The 20,744-nt window shown below is 40.5% G+C and overlaps 1 protein-coding gene across 1 annotated transcript in view; it reads right to left on the bottom strand.

The window, feature by feature from the left end:
- sorcs2 (sortilin-related VPS10 domain containing receptor 2) overlaps nucleotides 1-20,744 on the bottom strand; it is a 312,610-nt gene that overhangs the window by 151,421 nt on the left and 140,445 nt on the right. The window lies entirely within an intron of this gene.

Here is a 20,744-nt window from a genome sequence, read left to right as displayed (position 1 = left end):
CGAAGCAATTGTTTCAGTCCCATTTACCTGCCCTTTCCCAAAACAAGACAGCCAGCATAACACAGGCACAATGGGTCGAATGGTCTCCCTGTGAGCTAAGATTTCCATGATTCTAATAAAACTGCACTCTCTTCTTTCATTTACGACACACTTAATTTAATATCAGTCCAACCTTGGAAATAAAAAAATCAATCTTCACATTTCTTTCATTGCTGAGATTCTGTTCTGTAAAGTGTTCTGTTGGATCCATTTGACGTCAGAGCTGTCATTTAGGAATGCCGGAGGGGTAGTGATCCAGGCTGCTGTCAGACTTGCCTGGGATTCTGGCTACACCCACCCTGACAGCTCATTGACAGCTCAAATGTGTATTACAATATAGCAACACATAACATATCAACAATTAAAAAAAAAAAGATGGCTTAATTTTACAAGATAAGGCTATTTTACAAAAAACACTTAGAGCTAAATAAAGGAATAAAATCATTTTTGCATTTGATATAATGCCTTAGCATGCGATCAAAATATCTTAAAGCACTTCAGAACATTTTACTGTAAAGTGTAATGAATATTTGTATAGTGTATTTGTAGGGGAACACTGCAGTAGATTTGTACGTAACAATGTCCCACAAACAGTTATAAAGTGAAAGACCAATCTTATGCAATTATTAGACAAGCTTGGGCTCCTCAGGCTTGAGGGACTCAGAGCGGATCTCATAAAGAGGTAAAACATTTTTAATGGGATTGAAATAGAAACCCAAGGTCAATACTTTAGGATGCATCAACACAGTAGAAAAGGAGGATAGAGATTTTAATTTGTAAAAGGCAATTTGAGGACAGATACCAGGAAGTTTTTCTTTACACGTGTTGCCATGAATGGTGATAGAGGCCAGGACACTGGACTCATTTAAAAAGCGGCTTGATGCAGTGATGGGGGACAGTAGGGTAGGTGTTCTGGAGGGATGAGACTGAATTGGCCAAGAGCCTTCTTCATCCCGAGCAATTTTGTGATCTTGTGAAGTGGTGCATTGTTAGCCAGGGCACCAGGAGAAACTCTCTTCTCTTTTTGAGCAGTGCCACGGGATTGTTAATGATCTCCCGAACAGGCAGACAGAACCTTGGTCATCTCGCTCACCTGAAGGATACGGTACCTGTGATAATATAGCACATAATACATCCAATACTGTAGTGTCTGCTTAGTCCAGGAGCTCAAAGTCCTAACTTGAACCCCAAATTTCTGACTAAGAGACAACATTGTATTATAAAAAAGAGCGTGGGAGGGGGAGCAGGAGAAAAATCAACAGTTTTAAGTAGTCTTGTCAGACTGAGCTGCAGCATTTGTCGTCCCAATGTTCTCAAGAGGCACTGGAGTTTTTTCACATGTGTAAAAAATGCGTAGTTCTTCCACATTCTTTCCTATGACATTTTAAAATCCAGTGGAGGGGGAGAGTGACGAGGGAGAGATTATGCAATTAAAGCCAGTGTCCACCAAATAAACCATGCTGGTGCCCCGTGCTCACCAAATAAAACATTTGGGTCAACAAGGTCTGGCTCTGTTGTGTTTTCTCTCATTCCAGCCTGCTTGACAAAATACCTAAGCTGTTTGCAATTATAACACTAACCGCACACTTCATAAAGAGCAATAAAAAACAATGGCAAAAGGTTTTAAAGTCAGCCCTTTAGAAAGGCTCAAATTTCCCTTCAGTACAGGTGATCGGCTGCTGAAATGTAACAAGATAATTACATTTGTGTAACTTGAGATATGAACGATTACTTGAGGCTGACTTAATGTCTGCTTCTTTTGGGACTGAATACCTCTATTCATAAAATTAAGACATCTTGAATAAATGAAAAGCGATGGATGCACAATATATTGCCAGATGTGGCTTCAGGCAGATTTTATTCATGTTATTTTTGTTCCGTCCACACTAGAGATGTTACAAACCTAGGGCTCTTATCACTTTCCTCTCCCTCAAATATTCAAGTGACTTATTACTATTAAACAGTGGCTAATTATTCTTAAAACAATAATAGATGCCTGACAACATTAGTCAAACAAAGAGGGCGGATGGATGTTATGACTTTGGACACTTGGAAATGTAGCAGAACCAAATAAATAGTCCTAACAACAGCAACAGTCATGTTCATTGGCCACCTTATTCACAATGCTCATATAACAACATTCACTTTGTTTCCAATCAATTATACTTGCAAAATGCTTCCTGATGTTCTCTCTCCCCACTCTGGAAGTCTCTGGAACTTTCAGGTATCCTTCCCCTCCCCACCCCCAGCTCAGGTGCCTATTCAGCACAGTTAAGTACTTTGAGATATCCTCCGGACATGGAAGGCACTTTATAAATATAAATCGTATTGCATTGATGTTTATTTGTGCATGAAAGGTTAGATAAATGGAAGTTGTTACAGTAAAGTCCTATTTGTGGAGTCCTGTAGAGTATTGGTTAGAGCTCTCACCTCACAAGTAAGAGGACCTGGGTTAGAAAATAAATTTATTTTGTGGGCGATTATCTGCAGCGTTTCGCCCACAAAATATACAGTCAATTCACTTTACACTGTATTCTGTGAAGCGCTTTGAGAATATAGTGTATAATATTAATAATGATCCTTAAATTTGCTGTAGCGCCTTATCACGTCTTCGAGGACGTGATAAGGCGCTACGGCAAATGTAAGGATCATTATTAGTATTATATGGCACCTGACCAACACATGTGCAGCGTGCAGGAAGTGACATCAGCAGTAAGCTGACGACCCAGGTCAGCCGTCCTTTAGTGCAGGAAGTGATGTCACGGTGACCATTTTGGCTTTGTGCTCTGCTATATTGTGGGGTTTGCAATAGCATGTTTACTGACAGTCAAAGTGGTCTGTCCCAGGATACGCAAATAGTGATGAGTTCTGATTCATGAACAAGCTGTTGGTAGTGAGCATAAATAGACTTTATGAATGAGTGTGTTTATCTCAGTGTTTTTTTCTGTCTTTCTGTCTCTCATTTCCTGCTTCGGTCTTACTCTCTATACTGTCTCCCTATACTGGGTTTATTCTCCCTGAGTCTCTTCACTGTCTTTCTCTACTCTGTGATTTCCCCTCTCCCTCACTCACTCACATGTTCTTCCTCTCCCCTTCCTTTCCTCTCCCCCTCCCTCCCTCCTCTTTTCCTCCACTTGGTGCTCAATCGTTTACCGAGAGATAGTCACAGTAATGGACCAGAGTGTACCAGGCTATAATGAAGCTATGTCAATTTGCAGGTTTAATGTAATGTACTGATATGATAGCAAGTTTATTAAATTTAATACACTGGATTGAAAAAGATTTAAGAAAAAAGTGAAGGCAGCATTAATGCCAAAGAAATTGCACACCAGTGACTGACTGCTGAGCTGCTTCAGATATCACCAGAGCTGTTTAAAAAAAAAACAAATCTGCCCCAGCAAAACATTTATTCCAATAGCAATAACTGACTCTTAAGAGTCATTATTGAGGGCATGCTCCTTGATTCAAAGAACCGACCAGCAATCTCGTCCTTCAGTCAACCTGCTTGCTTGCACAGTTTCTACCTGCTGCACTCCCACTTGTCTATTATTTCTCGGGTCAGTTGCACATCACTGACATTGTGAAAGGCATTCAGCTGAAAGCTATCCTCAGTCACTGACTGAAGACAGTTGAGCTGCAGTTTAAGGTACCTAGATGATATAATTGTTCATGGTGTCCACACAAGCCATTTATCTTGAGACAAACTTCTTGAAGTCATTTCTTTGTGCTCATTCCCAGCTCGAGTACCCTGTTCATATTGATATACGCAGTACATATAATTTCATATTTAAAATTGTTTGCTGGAAACCTTCTGCCAGAAATAAGCAACATATTTATAAGAAAATAACAATCTTAAACTTGGTATTGACCTTTTACATTAGGAAGACATCCCAAAGTGCTTCACAGGATACTCTGTAAAGTGTCTGTTTTGTGGACGAGCACAGCAGCCAATTTGTGAACAGCAATGTCCCCAAAACAGCCATGAAGTGAATGACCAATGTTGCTTTTGGGGTTTGTTGCCCAGGACACGAAGAGAAACTTCGCTTTTTCAATAATACTAATATGTACTCACACACTTGATAGTGCATCATGTCATAGTGATTGATGGCACAGCCATGCTGCACAGTCGATATCATGCCACACACTACCAAGCTACACAGTAACAGGCCAGTACAGTGTTAATAGACTCAATTTATTTGATTTTTCCTGTCTATGTATCTTATTATTTTCCTCTTTAGACCCTACCTCCAGTACTTGCGAATTTCATTGGCACGATGAATGGCCTGGAAAAGAGGACAAGAGAGGATTTGCTACCAAGGCTTTGTCAGCATTGCTGGGTCCTGTAAGGAACATCATAATAGCCAAAGTTGACCTGTCCTGTCTTTCGCGTCTCCCCCCCTCCCCTCCCATCATCATAAGGAAGAGTCTAGCTCCAATCCACTCTGCATTCAATGACAACCTGTGTGTGTAGCTTTTAATTCCCGGGATAATTTTTAACTGATGGTTTTTGGGCTTGATCTAGCCCAGAAATAGATTTTAGGGAATCCTGAGCCTTAGGCCTAGCTTAGATATTGAGAAACTGGGAAGACTGTTCCATTTATTCTCTACCTACTTACCGGTAGGTATTAAACATTCTTTGCTTAACACAAGAAATATTTCAAAATTACCACAAATTTTATAATAATCCTTGTATCTGATATGGTGCCTTATCGTGTCTTCGAGACATCTCAAAGCACTTCACCAAATATACTGTAAAATGAATTGACTGTATATTTTGTGGGCGAAATGCGGCAGCCAATTTCACACAGCAGTGTCCCATAAACAGTCGTGGATTGAGTGACCAAATTATTATCAGTATTTGGGGTATTTTACTTTGGGACAACCAAAGTAGCCACGTTGATCATCTCTATTCCTACGTTCCTATGGATGATTCTGGAATTTAGGGCACAAAGTCAAAGGATGCTATACAGCAGGCAGCCCTATTATAACACATCTGGATTGAATCTCTTAAGAGTTTTCTTTGTAAGAAAAGCATGAACAAATAGTTGACATGTAGTTTAGGTCAGCACTAACATTTCCTGTCCTCTGGGAGCTCAGGAAGTGCTGTTGACATCACTTTATGTGAGAAGTGACATCAGCGACGTTTCCTGTGCAAGGGCCCTATGCCTAGGAAGTGAATTCAACAGCAACCTGAGAGACTGAAAATCAGCCATTTTTTTGTGTGAGAAACATTTGCACAGTGCATAGTGAGAATGTGGAACTGGGTTGTCAGGATGTGGAACTCTCTCCCCAAAATGGTGGTTGAATCAGATAGTTTAGATACATGTAAGAGTAAGCTAGATATAAACATGAGGGAGAACAAAATAGAAGGAGATGGGAGGAGACCAGTGCGGAGTATAAACACTGAGATGGACTAGATAAGCCGAATAGCCTGTTTCCATGTTGTACAGTCTTTGTAAATGTACAACACTGTCAGTTAGCATGGGTCACAGGACAGCAGCACAAATAAGAAGTTGTGCTAAATAAGGACGTTATAATAAAAATAATATTCCTTGCATTTGATATAGCACATTATCACATCGTTGAGATGTCTCAAACAGGGCTTCTTTCTATGTTCACAGAGCTGAACATGTTTTTATTGAAGAAAAGATTGAGTGGGGCTGGGGGGGGAATCATGCCTTTAAAATGCTGAGAGGCACACAGATGATGTAGATTTAAGCAGACTACTTGACACAGACTATGAGCACAAAACTAGAGGGCATAGTTTTACAATTAACAAACTTCAAGCAAGACTGGAGATTTGAAGGAATTCTTTTCCCAACAGACTGCTCTCCATGCAGAATTGACTGCCAACAAAAGCGGTTGCCCTTTTAAAAAAGAACGTCTAAGAACATCTTTGGAGGTTATAGGGATAGATGTATCCTGAGATGTGTAAATACTCCACAGGATAGCATTGTTTCTAGGCTACTGGGGCCTGGGGAGGAAGTGTTGTCTAAAGAGTGTAGCAATCCAGGAACGAATGGAGATGTAGAATCTGTAAATATTGTTTTTTGTGTGTGGTGTTTTCCCACAGAAATTGGTGTTGGTTGAGTCCTTGAGAGAGCAGGTTTGACATAGTCTGTGAAAGAAGATGGCCTTATTCCATTTAGTGCTTTCTTATGTCAGAGGGAAGACCAGGAAAGCTGCATGGGAGCAGATAAAAACTTGCTTTTGTATAGCACCGTTCCCATGGCATTTAAGAGACAGAAACCCTTATCCTATCTGTGGTACATCAATAGGTCTTGAATTGATAGGTCGCCACACCATTCAATTCACATCTATTTGGTGGTACCTTGCAGTCCCAAGGAAAGGTTTTATTAAAGCTGGCTCAGGCTATTCAGTGGGAGCAGTGGCTGAAAGGGGAATTATTAGAGATGAAAGGGGAAAAACAGTCAATCACTAAAAATAGCCAATCGCTAAAAATAGCCAATCACTAAAAATAGCCAATCACTAAAAATAGCCAATCACTAAAGAATAGCCAATCACTGAAAAGAAAGATAGCTAATTTTAGTGATCGACTCATGATAGACTGAAGAGTCTCTGCTCACAGAAGCCATGACTTCTATCAACTGGCAATAAAACGGCAACTGCGATCCTGGAGAAATCCACTGACCTTGTGTCTGGTTCTTGTGCAAACACCAGCTCACTGAGACCATTGTAGGCACTGAATAACAAAGCCAGCAGTTATTTATTTGTTCAGCTACTGCAATATATTTTCCCCCTTTTATGGAGTAAGCATATTGCACAACATGATATTGAACCACACCCCCAGATTTCACAATGTTCCTTGGAAGCACAGTGCAGGTACAGAGAAAATACATTATAGTTCACTAAATTAAAATAAATTTAGTTTGTGGCTCTACAGTTTATCATAACTATGAATTTTATTCAGCTCTTGACAACTGGACAGCGCACAACCCACATAAATTATGTGTAGGGGAGCATCAGCTGGCACAAATGAGGTGGTTTTGTTCGAAGTGCCTTCTATCAGCTGCCAAATGCTCCACATATAACAAGCCCATTAGTGCAGCATTTCTGTTTGTATGTTCTCGACCGACTAGCACAATACAACAACAAGATTATATTTGTATAGCGCCTTTCCCGTCAGGACAATAAGATTCCTAAAGGCCCTAAATTCCACCTCGTCTTAACTTAGCCTGTAATATCATTTTGTCTTAGAATAGGAGATTCCTCAGAATTGTGGAAAACTCTTCAGTATGAATTTGGAAGCAGGTTCTTTGCAAGAAATGCAGAAAAACAGTTTCCAAATTAAGACTGAATTTAATTCAGACCGAGATGCTATCATGCATAACTACATCAAAGCAAGTTGTCGAATTTAAGAATTTTCCACAATTCTGAGCAATCCTAATTTTTAAAACAAAATGGTCTTACATGGATAAACGTAATTGGAATTTCAACCTGAGGACAAGACTTCTGAACTGATTTGAAAGTATCTTTATTGGTCCTTGTATTGCTGAACACACTCAACTCAGTAGTTTTCTAAAGCATTTGATGCCTATTTTCTTTCCTTCAACTTCCCCCCCCCCTTCATGGATCCAAGTTTTATAATTTAATTATAAATTAATAATTCATAATAATTTGTTAACACAAAACCAAAAATTTTCTGGGTTAGTAGTTTATAAACATTTTGCCAAGAAAAAGATGTCAATTCATAGTTACATTTAATAATAATATTACACAGTACTTATTTTAATAAATGGTATTATTACATGTCTAGTTAAATAACAACTGGATTAACAAAATGAATTACAAGGTAGTACTATAATGCTAAACCATTCAAAATGCATTAGCCTTCTCTTTATCTGAACTACATGTCCTTGGTACATTAATTTGCCCGGAGGTGCAATTGCATTTGTGCATGGAGACTGTACAAGTATCTCAGACAGACATGACTGAAAATCAATCATTTGTCGCTGCTCAACTACAAACTGAAGTTTTTTTAAAAACATTTTGGTCGCATTTTACTTCTGATTTTTATGGTCCATAATTTCCTTACTGCGAGAAAGTGATCATATGATCTGCACCCAATTCATTTTGTTGGGCTGAAATAGGACCTCTTTATTTCAAAGTAGCAAAACTTCAACGTGTTCATCTACTTACACATTCAACACTCTCATGATGACCTCAAAGTTTGACATTTTAAAAATTGAGCTGGGTGCTGACTGAAGCATGCATTGGGGCCCCCCACCTTATAAGCAAACAACCTTCTTAAACTGCACTTCCAGACTGTTAAATAGGTCTGTCAGTATCTGAAAGTAATGAAGCCAGCTCCTTTCCCCTTGGAGTGGTGCTTTTGATTGTCACTACATTAGAGTTCAATGACAACCCAGTTCAACCGTCTATGAAGTTATCTGAAGCAGGGAAAAAAAAGGAGCCGGATATTTCTCAGGGAAAAATCACACATAAAACGTGTTGGAATGAATAACTCAGTTCAGCAGGAATGACTGAGCTGAAACGAGCAAAGTCGCAGAAGAAAAATCTGCTTATTGTCAGGTTTTGGTTCCATCCATAAAGCAAATTGACTTTAGAAAAACTTCAAAGAAAATCCGGGGTGACTGTGCCTAGCAAGCACAAGGCTCACTGCACTATTGGTTAAAGACCACTTCAAATTCACTATATCTTCAGTAGGCTGAAGGTTTACAAATTGTTTATGACTTGGTAAACAGCCAGTGGGCCCAATTAGAACAAATTCCACTCCTGCCGCCATCCCCCCCTACTTCATTGGTTGCTGCCAGAGGGAACAAAGGCACAAAAACAGTGCACTTTTGAGAGAGATTTATTTCAAAGTCATAACACCAGAATCACATCAGGATGCCCACATCCTGACCTAACAGCCCGAGGGACTGACTTGTCGCTGCTCTGAAAACAAAAATAATGACATCCCAGAAACATGCTGCAATGTCCATCAAGTCTGGAAAATTGTCTATCTGCAACACTGGCGATCAATCAGTCAGTCTTTCCTTTCCAGGCAATGTTCTTCATACAAAAAAGTAAATTTTTCTGCTTTTCAATCCATTTGTCAAGGGAATGATCTTCAGTTATGAAATAAATGCACGTTGATTTTCCTTATTAAATGGATTCTTTCTCTCTCGCAGAAGATGTCAAATACTTTCAAGTTTATAATTGTCCTTGTTGTCTCCTGTCATTCTAAGTTCAAATGGCTTTTGTTTTTGTGCCATATAAGGTGACAACTATACACCAGGGATGGAGATGATTTCTTAGTCACATCTTTCAAAATACAGTTATTTCAGGCCCAAATAGAGACAAAAAGGGGACACTTTGGGGGCTGTTAAAAGACCCTTTGTACCATTTGACAGGAAAAGGGAGTTTCTCTCAGTATCCTGGCCAACAATCCATCAAATAAAGGGGGTCATTCACTTCATATTGTCTGGTGGTCATTGCTGTGGCTGTACCCAAATTGGCTGATGGGTTTGCCTACAAAATATGGTTACCGCACTTTGAGACGTCCTTCCAACATAAAGTATTATATCAAATACAAGGATTATTATTAAGCAATCAGTTGCAAGTAATGAGACTGTAAAGTGTCATGGGGAGAGGGGCTAATGATGAGCAGAGATGGAGAATGGAAGTAGTGATACTATTTTGATACTTCGATTTCAAATAAGAAGGATTGTCACTCCAGAGCCAAATGATGACTGTGTGCTGTTTTGAAAGCTTCTCTGCTCTCAGGGTTTGGAATAGAGCAGAAATATAAAGCAGGGAATTAGGATTAGGTTAGGTTGGAATGCTTCTTGAAGGAGCAAACACTGACTCAAGAAAATGGGCTGAATGGCCTCCTCTGTTGTACATTTCTATGGTTTGAGACCAGGGATTTAAATGCAATATTGACCAACTGTATTTGTTGCGTTTATTTCAGCTGCCCATTAGCAAACATCAAATTGTGAGTTTCACATTAAAAAGGTGAATGATGAAAGCATTTTGCTCAAAGTGCTTTTGCCAGATTTTGCTATTTAGCATCTCATCAGAAGGATAGCACCTCCAATAATACAGCACAAACAATCTCAGCCTAAATGAGAAACAAGTTCCAGGCTAGGGCATGATCCCACAACCTTCTGACGCAGAGACAAGTGTACTCTCTCTGAGCCAGCCTGACACACAAATAGAAAGCAAACACGAACTGAAAGAGGAATAGCTAAAAGGAATATTGGTGTTCAGCAGAGAACAAGTTGCAGAGCTTTCAAAAAGATAATAGAAAAAATAAATTTATAGAAAGCAGAAACGCAGTGTGAAAGTACACCAGGGTGAACTAAGATAAGGGTGTCAGGCATAAACCTCAATAGCAAGAAGTAACAATACAGCGTAAGAAAGCTATCAGAAAGGATGTGAAATTGAAGGCAAGTGACTACATGTAGAGAAATTCTAAAATCACACTATCGAGGAATGAATTGAAATACAGCAAGAGGCAAGGAATGAGACAGCCAATGAATATTAACTGAAGTAAATAAAAACATCTTATTTATCACGGAAGTCAATCTGTTCAGTGGCCTGCATTATAGCCAAGGATGGCATTACTGTGGTGCAGCATATAAAATGAAAAATGATTTTAAAAAAAACTGAGTCTGAAAGAATCAGAAAAATGAAGGCGAGTGGGAGAAGCACTGGCTTTATTTGAATCTTTTACTTGGAATAAATCTCCACAGAAATACACAAGAAATACCTGTATCCATAGAAAATCCCAATGAAAGAGGAAGACGAACAGAATCCAGTAGAGGTTTAGTCTATAGTTTACACAGCTCATTCAATTGATCCATTTGTTATATAAATTGAAACTCTTGCTATTATCCACAAGCTGATTTCATTTCTTCTTAAAGTAGCTTGTCAAATAAAGCGAGGTGGGGTGTGGGGTGGGAAGAGGAAGTTAAAACCAGAGCTTAATTATCACTTGTACAAAAAATATTATTAAAACCTGTCAATAATCTCAGGTTTGGGACTGAACACTCTCTCCCCACCTCAGGTCTTCGACCCCCTTTTATGCAAGGTTTAAGATCAACATCTTCTGGTTTCTAATTAGTGAGTGAGGAGCAGAGCCTGAAATTATTACAGCCTGATTCTGCAGGTATCAATCTCACTTCCAAGAGTAAAAGGTTGTTCAAGCCCCACATTGGAACTTGGAACTCATATAGTCCATGTTGACACTCCTAACACAGTGCTTGGGGTACCCTCCATTGTTGGGAGGTGCCTTCCTTCTTTGAATGAGACATTAAAACCACGGTCCTTTTGGCTATTTAGGTGGACAGTAAAGATTCCACAGCATTATTCAAAAAAGAAGGGAGTTTCTCTGGGTGTCCTGGCCATTAGTAAAATTGATCGTTCACTTCATGGCTGTTTGTGGGACATTGCTCTGTGCAAGATCATATGCCCACAAAATGCCAAGGAAATCCAGTGAAATGCTTTAAGATGACTTATCAAATGTAAGGATTATTTATTATTTTTTATTCTTGCTCACCTGTGCCTAATACTCTCCAAGATTAGGTAAGCAGAGTTTGCATTGTATTCCAGACATGGGAATTTTGATGCGTAGGTGGGATACACAAAATTTGCATACCGGTTTGGATACTCTTAAACATAATAATGGGTTTTTGCATGGGTTCAACAGCCATCTTAACAAAAAGAACATGTTAATTATCATTATCAAATGTGTTATGTAACATCACAAATGTAATCTTACTTGTTATTTAGAGAGAGGTGACCACAGGCCATTCGAAGAGATTGGCTTTCAGGCAGGATGTAAAACCAGACTGGGGAGGGTACATGGAGAGCTTGTGTGAGGGAGTTCCAGACCTTAGGGGTGTGGGATACGAAAGCTCAGTCATGAATGTTGGCACGTGGAGGGTGGGGACCACAGCCAGCCTGAGTTAGCCAAGTGGAGGGGGTCAAGTAGAGTAGAAGAATCATAGAATCATAGCACAGCACAGAGGGAGGTCATTCGGCCCATCGAGTCTATGCTGGCTCTTTTAAAAGAGCTATCCAAATCAATTCCACTCTCCTGCTCTCTCCCCATAACTCTGCAAACTTGTCCTCACCAAATAATTATCTTCTTCTCACTTAAAAGTTGTTATCGAATCAGCTTCCACTACCCTTTCAGGCAATGCATTCCAGATCGGAACAACTCACTGTGTGAAAAAGTTTCTCTCACCTCCCCTCTGTTTCTTATAACAGCTATTTTAAATCAGTGTCTTCGAGTTACCGACCCACCCACCAGTGGAAATAGTTTCTCCTTGTTCACCCCATCCCCTCATAATTTTTGAAAAATTCTATTAAGTCTCCTCTTAACCTTTTCTGCTCCAAGGAGAATAATCCTAGCTTCTCTAGCCTCTCCTGATAACTGAAGTCCCTCATTCCTGCTATCATCCTGGTAAATCTCCTTTGCACCTTATCCAATGCCTTGACATGCTTCCTAAAATGTGGTGCCCAGAACTGAACACAACACTCTAGCTGAGGCCTAATCAGTATTTTATAAAGGTTCATCATGAGTTTCTGACTTTTGTATTCTATGCTCCTATTTATAAAGCCTAGTATCCCGTATGTTTTTCTTTAAATCTTTATCCACCTGTCCTGCCACCTTCAAAAAATTAACTTATATGAACCCCCAGGTCTCTGTTCCTTCACCCCCTTTAACATTTTACCATCAGCTTATATTGCCTCTCCTCATTCTTCCTCCCAAAATCCATCATTTCGCATTTCTCTACATTAAACACCATTTGTCACGTGTCTGCCCATTTTACCAGTCTGTCTATGTCCTCTTGCAGTCTGCTACTATCCTCCTCGCTAAGCCAGGGACTGGATGGACTTATGGGTGAATAACACTTATTTCTGAAGCACCCAGTACAGTTTGTTCCTCTGTATCCATAGGGGACTTTTATTTTGGAAATTACTGAGACTCATTAAGGCTTTAGTTTAACACTGAAATGAAAGAAAATTAAAACTAGATTCCAGCAGTTCCGGTCATGAGGAATCTTCCTAGTTCCTGCAAATGTCAGTTTGCATTTGACTAGTTTTTGCATGATTTTGATACAATTTGCCATTGCAAATCCCCTTGATCTAATGAATCCATTACGATTACACTCAGCATCAGAACCAACAAGCGCATCACTCTTCCTGGACGTCTTTCAATGCATAAAGTGACAAAAACAAGCACATGTGCTACCAAATGACCATACCATTCACCATATCACATATTATCAAAACATTTTAAATACACAACAGTTCTAAATCCAAGACCAACAATCAACACCAGCCAAGTATATAGATACTGCATCTACAGAGAGCAAAGCTTTCCTATTTTCCCACAGTGATCCAAAGCAGACAGACAGGGGCAGAGACAGTAAATACAGTATTGCCACATTCCTGGAACTCACAGCAATTTGTTTCCAAGCAATTGTGTTCTCTATTCAGGTTAGTGAACATCTTAAGACCTCAGGCAAACAAAGCTTCGGGGCAACCTCTTTAAAACGTGTGGTAGATCTTACCCCTATTAAACATCACTCATTTTGGTTACAAAATAAGGGGCAAGGCATGAGGAATGTAGCATATATCACAAATGCAGTGAAAAACTCTGAAAGTGCTCTACAGCTAAGGTTGTATGTTGTGCAGTCCATATGATTCTATGCAGCTGGATGTAAAACTATCTAATATGAATGCCCATCTTATACAGCCAGCTCAGGGAATGGATACCTGTAGCTGGGAAGGAAACAACAACAACAATTTGCATCTATATAGCACCCCTCACACAGGGTAGCTTCCCAGAGCACTTATTTTTAGTCACATACTTTTAGGGGCCCCAGGGGCATCTGCTCCACATTAAGGCTTTAGTAAACCTCTGGATTTCATGTTGACGACTCAATGTTTTTTTATTTGTTGTTTGAGAGCATTAAACGTTCAACTTCACCATTAATTTTTTTTCATTTGTTCACTGGTGAAGTATTAACAACTGGCTAACGTAGACTTCATAAACCCCGACACATTTAGAGCTGTCACTGTTAGATTCAACTCCATTCAATGGAAATATTCACTATTAACAAGAAGCCATATAAAATCTATACAAAACACACAAGTAGGTTGCTCCTCACATGCCCTTGCCCCACATGTCCTCTGTGATCTGTGATCCTATTCCCCTACCCACTCCCTCTTCTTTGCCATTTCAGGCCTCCTTCACATCCCACACCTCCTTTGTCCAAGGATTCAGACACTATGCCTCTCTCTCTGGAACTCTCTCCTCAATCCCTCCAGCTCACACACTCCCTCTTCACTATCAAGTGAATACTCCTTTCTACTCCCTTCTACCCCCCCTCTCTTTCCTCATCTGCCACCCTACTCAGAGTCTCTCTCTCAGAGTTCCAGAGGGAGGGAGCAGAGTGGCACAATGCCACATTCCTGTCTTCACTTTTTGTTAAAAGCAAAGCTTCTAGCAGAAGGTCATTGCATAGAGATCAGGAAGCAGGAACCCTAATCCAAGGATGATGATAATGTGACAAACCACTGCACCAGCTAAATTCAACTAAGTCAGCATAGCCAGGTATTCAAGCCTGGATCCCAGAAGACACAGTGCAGCCCTGAGCAGTGCCTTTACCCACATTATTATTTATCACATAAATTATGCATGGAAAGGTGGAGGAAATGAAAATCATCAGATATTACTGAGATAGTTGGAGTCCGAGTAATTTCCACTTTTTTTACACGTACATTTTTTTCAACAAAAAGGAATGGCAGCTCTGCTTCATTTTTCCGAAGAAAGGTGATATTGCAGGTCATCAAGTTCATTGCAGACAAATTGCATTAAACAATCAACTGCCTAGAAATCAGCCGCAACTGATGGGTTTTGGATTAAACAAAATATCACCTTGTTCTGACCCTAAAATTGTAATGTAAGGCGTTTTTCGTTGAACATCAGTCCTCCTACAGAGAGAACATGTAAAACAAAATTAGAAAGGAGTAGTCAGCAAGCTCTCATTAACTCGATGTCATCACGCAAGTGCTATCTTCCTTAAAGGGCAACCAACCTCCAGTTGTGAAGTAATTCCTTTCATTATATGACTGACATTTCCAGTTTACTTAATTAATGTGCTTTTTTTTAAAAATCTCTCTTTTTATTCCATTGCCCAGTGCAACCGCTGGTCACTTATTTAGGTCTCCTAGATTCCTGCTTAAAAAAAAGTGTAAATTATTTGCGTCGTTGCACCTGTCACATGAAATGATTTACTATTTCTCATTTAAGTAATGAAATGTGGGATCACATTACTTACCGATGATTCTGAGCAGACATGACCATGGCACCTCAGGTTTCCTCCCACCCGCTGCCTTAGAGTCTCAGGTGTGCTTGCTCATATGCGTGCTGTGGGGTTACTGGAGCCACTGAATACACTTACTGGTGCAACAGCTTGTGGCTGTGTGTCAGCCTGGCTCAGTTGGTAGCACTCTCGCCTTAGAGTCAGAAAGTTATAATAATAATAATAATAATAATAATAATCCTTGCATTTGATATAGCGCTTTTCACGTCAGGAGGACGTCCCAAAGCGCTTCACAGAGCACACTGTAAAGTGAATTGACTGTATATTTGTGGGCGAACGCGGCAGCCAATTGCGCACAGCAATGTCCCACAAACAGTCGTAGATTGAAAATGACCAATTTAATTATTGTTTTGGGGTTTTTTGGAGGGATTATTATTATTAGGCGTGTGGAGTAAGGAAACTTGCCCAAGGTTTCGCCCTGCCTGGAATTGAACTCAGGTCTCTCACTTGCAAAGCGAGTGCTCTAACCACTAAGCTACAGGACTCCAAGTTGTGTCTCGTGTCAGTACTTGGAATTCATATAAGCAAGGCTGATGCTCCAGTGCAGTGCAGGGGGGTGTGCTGCATTGTTGGGAGGTGCTGGCCTTCAGATGAGACTTTAAATCAAGTCCCCTGCCTGTCTGTCTGGGCGTCCTTTTGACGCAAAAGGCACTTTACAAAATGTAAGGATTATTATCATTATTATTCACAAACAGGAGTTTTTCCCTTTGATTCCAAATATCAAATGTTAATCCGGTGTTTGAGCCATTGAGGTAAATCATTGCTCCCGATCCAAATTGGATTGTAAGAGTGGATGAGCGGCCGGTGAGAAGAAAGCCAACATTTTAAAGTTGCTTAAAAAAAGAGGGTGAAGAGTAAAAGAAACAGGAAAAGAAGAACATTAACAGTGGGACAGAAAGAGAGAGAGAAAACAGAAAAAAAGAAGCCCGACTCAGCATAATTCTAATGCTCACAAGTATCTTGAGCCTTGAACTCTGCCAATGTGCATCTGTTGGGCCAGGAAATGCAACACAGGAAGAGTAGCCTGATTTAATTTGCTTCTATTGTTAACAGGACTAGTTTTACCTTTTATGTTTTTATCTAAATATGAGGGGTGGATGGGAGATTAAATAAATTGTAGTGGGTTTAGGTTAATATTACATTGACAAAGCTCATCCTGACGTTCAGTAATGTTTATTATTGCAATAGTTTCAGGGGGGTGGGGGGGGTGATGTTTCACCTCCATGGTGAAAACAAGACAGATTCACAGCAACAGGAATAAGAAACAGCTGAGAGACTATGTCTGAAATTGAGTGATGCAGTGACATAAGTGTTCTCAGCACTAAGGAAATTCTGCAATGTAATTCAGCACATCACTCATCCAATTTCATACAGTAACTCCTTTTTAACAAAACCATTCGAATTAATTCAGTTCTGGGAAAGTTAATTTGTGCCAGGAGCCATGATCAATAATAGTTTAGGCTGCAGCATCCGGTGTAGCTGCCTTCCAATATTATTATTTATTATTTGGAGCATAAATGATTCCTTTGGAAACCACAATGAGAAATAACACGATGAATCTCGCAACATGGGCTGAAAGTCAACGAGCTCCTAGAGGATTTCCAGAGTTCCTATGTCATCACCCGGGCTGGACTGTGTCTCCAAACACTGCCCTGAGCTAAACCGTATGACAGCACCACTAGCAAAACATTGTTTAACATAAAAAGGGGGTGAAAAGGAAACAACAGAATGATGAATAATGAATGGGTGGCGAAAGGTTTCATGCAGTGAGAGGGGGTGTCAGATGACCAATAAGTTGATTGAAGTTTGCTTCTCCATGGGGGAAAAAATGAGGTATGTGATGCAACAGCATTATATCCTGGGATATTCCTCTGCTCCTGTGGATGTTCTAGTGATGACGGCCACTGGGGAATTCTCCTCTTACCCCTTCCCAATAACTACATTGAAATGGAAGGCTTTGTCCAAAAGCTGGTCACTGCAGCCAATGATTTGGTCATCAGGTGATGTTAAAGATCCCATTGAACTACTTGAAAAGAGAAAGAGTTCTTCACAGTGTCACGACCAACAATCCTCAAATAAAACTGATAATTCACTTGCTGGCTGTTTCTGCGAGATTGGCGTGTACAAAATTGGCTGCCACATTCACGTACAAAATACCTAGTCACACAGTTTAAGTAAATCTTATGAAGCTTAATGTGTCAGACATTTTAAATCCGTAATGAGGTGCAAGATTATCAAATGCAAGGATTGTTATTATTTCACCAATCTCAAATCTTAATACAATGATCATAAACCTATCAACTTGTGAAATTTCAGGTCCTAGAAGTTCACCCTGTATTTACACTCCGGATTAACGTCTCATCTGAAGGACGGCAACTCTCACAATGCAGCAGTCTTTGCAGCACTGCACTTGAGTGTCAGTCTAGATTATGAACTCAATGTCTTGATGTGGGTCTTGAACCCACAACCTTTTGACTCAGAGGTGAGTGTTATCAACTGGGCCAGGCTGACATGGAATTTAGTACTCCAAGATGTTACCCTACGTGGAGGGCACTATCTAAATGCAAGTTGTTTTTGCTTTGGTCTCAGAAAGTAGAAGCATATCTTTTGAATGTTGTGACAAAATATATTATATAAGCTACAGTACACTAACCAATCTCTCACACCACTTATTTTTATTGCCAAATAGCTGTTTCCTTTTAGTCTATATCCCTTTAGAATTGAGCAAAGTGGGTCCATGATCTTTTCAATGAAACCCACTCCCTCTGCAGACACACACATACACATTCTCATACACAAAAATTGCTAAAAGATTAAATTTTAAAAACAGCGACCTCATTCGATGCTGACCAATCTCTGGCGCTTTTCACACTCTTACGATGTGATGATGAAAATAGTAACATCCCATTGAGTTCAACTGAGAGGTGGGGGTGGGGGAATCATTTTACGTTGGGCCATCAAGGCCTGATTGGACCAATGCCTCAGATGTAGCCTAAAAGTACGGTGATGCACACACATTCAGTGTTTTCAATCCAAACTCGCACTCACTCACACACTCACACCAGCCAGGACCAGGAATGCAGCAAACCAGCAGCACAACAGACTTGAGTGCATGAGGGAGCCAGCGCTCAAGCAATGAAAGGAAAGGCTACAGCACCAAACAGAAGCCAAGAGGTGCCTGTCAGTCCTTTTTTCCAATTGAGTGCACCCACTGAGTGAAAAGCAAAACATTTTTATAACAAATGAACCGCAGGCTTTCTCTCAGAAGGTCAGGCTTTCTGCATGGTTTGCCTTTATGAAAGTGAACGGATGTAGAGTTCAAATGTTCCAACACTTCAAGGCTTACTTTGTTAAAATGAGGCTCAAATTTGCGAGCTGACAGCTGGCAAAATGCCAAACAATTAGCACTGATTTGCCACGAAACACAGCTTGGACCGAGGTGCACTCTTTATAACTGGCTGTTGCACCAACATGCACTGTGGTGTCACCGCAATCAACGCAAAACTCCCTCCCCCGCTTCACGTCCGTTCATTCTGAACAACATGGAGGGGGCCGGCTGAAGGAATCAGGCCTGAGACCTCTGAACACCAACGTAGAAAATAATCCGAGCCTCTCCTGATTTTTTTTCTTCCCATCGCAAACCCGTTGGTTTAATATTCAAAGTTTCCTCCGGCTCTTAAGGGAAGAGGAGTCTCATCTCAACCAAGCTCCAGAGTTCACAAAGGGATTCCCGTGTCCATGGTAACCTGCCTTTCTGTAAACAGCAACTAAAGGGTAAGAGGATAAGGATTTGCTTTCCAAACAGTTATTAAAGGGTGCAATTGTGCTCACCTAATGACTGTGTATTTATAGGCAAACACCTCGTACTCAGCACTGTCTCACAGACAACCACCAAGTGAGTTTTATTTGGATGATTTTCGGCTACGAAACCAGGGAGAAAAACTCGCTTCTCAACAATAACAACAATAATGGTTTTACGTTTACCTTTCATGTCAGGAGGATGTCTCAAAGTGCTTCAAAGAGGCGATCGGGAGCCCGAGCTGGGGTTGGGGAGCTAAGGGAAGTGGGGGGAGACGTAAAGGTGACCAAAAATGAGGTCTCCTTGGAGCTGAACCGGCTCCAAGGCAACATGTTTAGACAATGGAATGTCGGAATCAAACCAGCCCTCTGTGGCGGTCTCGGTAGTCCAGTTCCTGAGCCAGGCGGATCCACAGTATTCCAGGGAACAGCTGATGACAGCCTAGCTCTTCCGTAAGACTTGGAAGGGCAGACCAGTCACTGGGGGCAGGGAATCTGCCCACTCAGATCCTGCTAATCGTGCAAGCCAAAGCCCTAACGGGTGGGATGGTCCTCGCTGGGAAATCTTGCCAGACAGTGCTATCAATGGCAAGCTATACATTTTTAGCTAGTTAGACTCCAACAGTACCCCAACACACAACCTGGGCTCCCCATACTGCATTTAATACTTTCGGAATTAAGTAAGCAGGATGTGTCCCTCCAGGGAGAGAGCGCACTTTGCATTCCAACTATCTATCTTCGGGATTTCTATGTGTAGGTGGGATGCATGGAATTTTCAGTTCGGTTTGGATACTCTTCAGCATGGTGATGTGTCAGACACCCGGCTGACCGAAAATCTGGAGATTTTTTTCAGTTGCACATTAATATATTCATTTTCAAGAATTTCAGAGACTCTTCACCACTGAAGTGACACACAAGAAGCAGAGAGAAGGTTTTGCGCACCTGGCCTTTGACACTTCAGGGGCTGAGAAAGGCTAAATTGCAACTCTACATCTGACCCAACAGGGCAAAGTCACAGCGATTGATAAATTATGATGCATCTTTCAGCTTCAATAACCTGCTGTAGTTCTGGATGTCAGAACTGTCACAAGTGATGATTTATATTACATCTCTCACATACTCATACATGAACACATTATGTTCTTGTGCTATACCTGTAAATGGTTGCATCAGCACATTAAAAACCCAATGAGCCTCACATCCCTACTGTTTAATATTAAATAGTTATTACAATTTTAACTACCCCCATGCTGTGTTTCCTTACAATGAACCAACAAAAGAACCAACATATGAACACTGTTTGAAAGGAGAATGGCATTTGGTACAACAGCTGACTGCTTGGTATAGTGGTTACTTTTAAAGCCTCCAATAATCTCTGCACAAGTGGAGTTGTACAGGGCTGGCAGAGACACTTGACAACTATTATATCAGAAGAATTTAAAAACAATCCATATGGAGGTCAGAAGATTTACATACGCAGTAAGAGTATTAAACATGGAGGATTACGTTGCCACAAGTGGCCACTGAAGCTAATACCAC

This window comes from Callorhinchus milii, unplaced genomic scaffold (genome assembly GCF_018977255.1).
Source record: "Callorhinchus milii isolate IMCB2004 unplaced genomic scaffold, IMCB_Cmil_1.0 Scaffold1, whole genome shotgun sequence".
Lineage (NCBI taxonomy): Eukaryota > Metazoa > Chordata > Chondrichthyes > Chimaeriformes > Callorhinchidae > Callorhinchus > Callorhinchus milii.
This window is presented reverse-complemented; position numbering and strand designations above follow the sequence as displayed.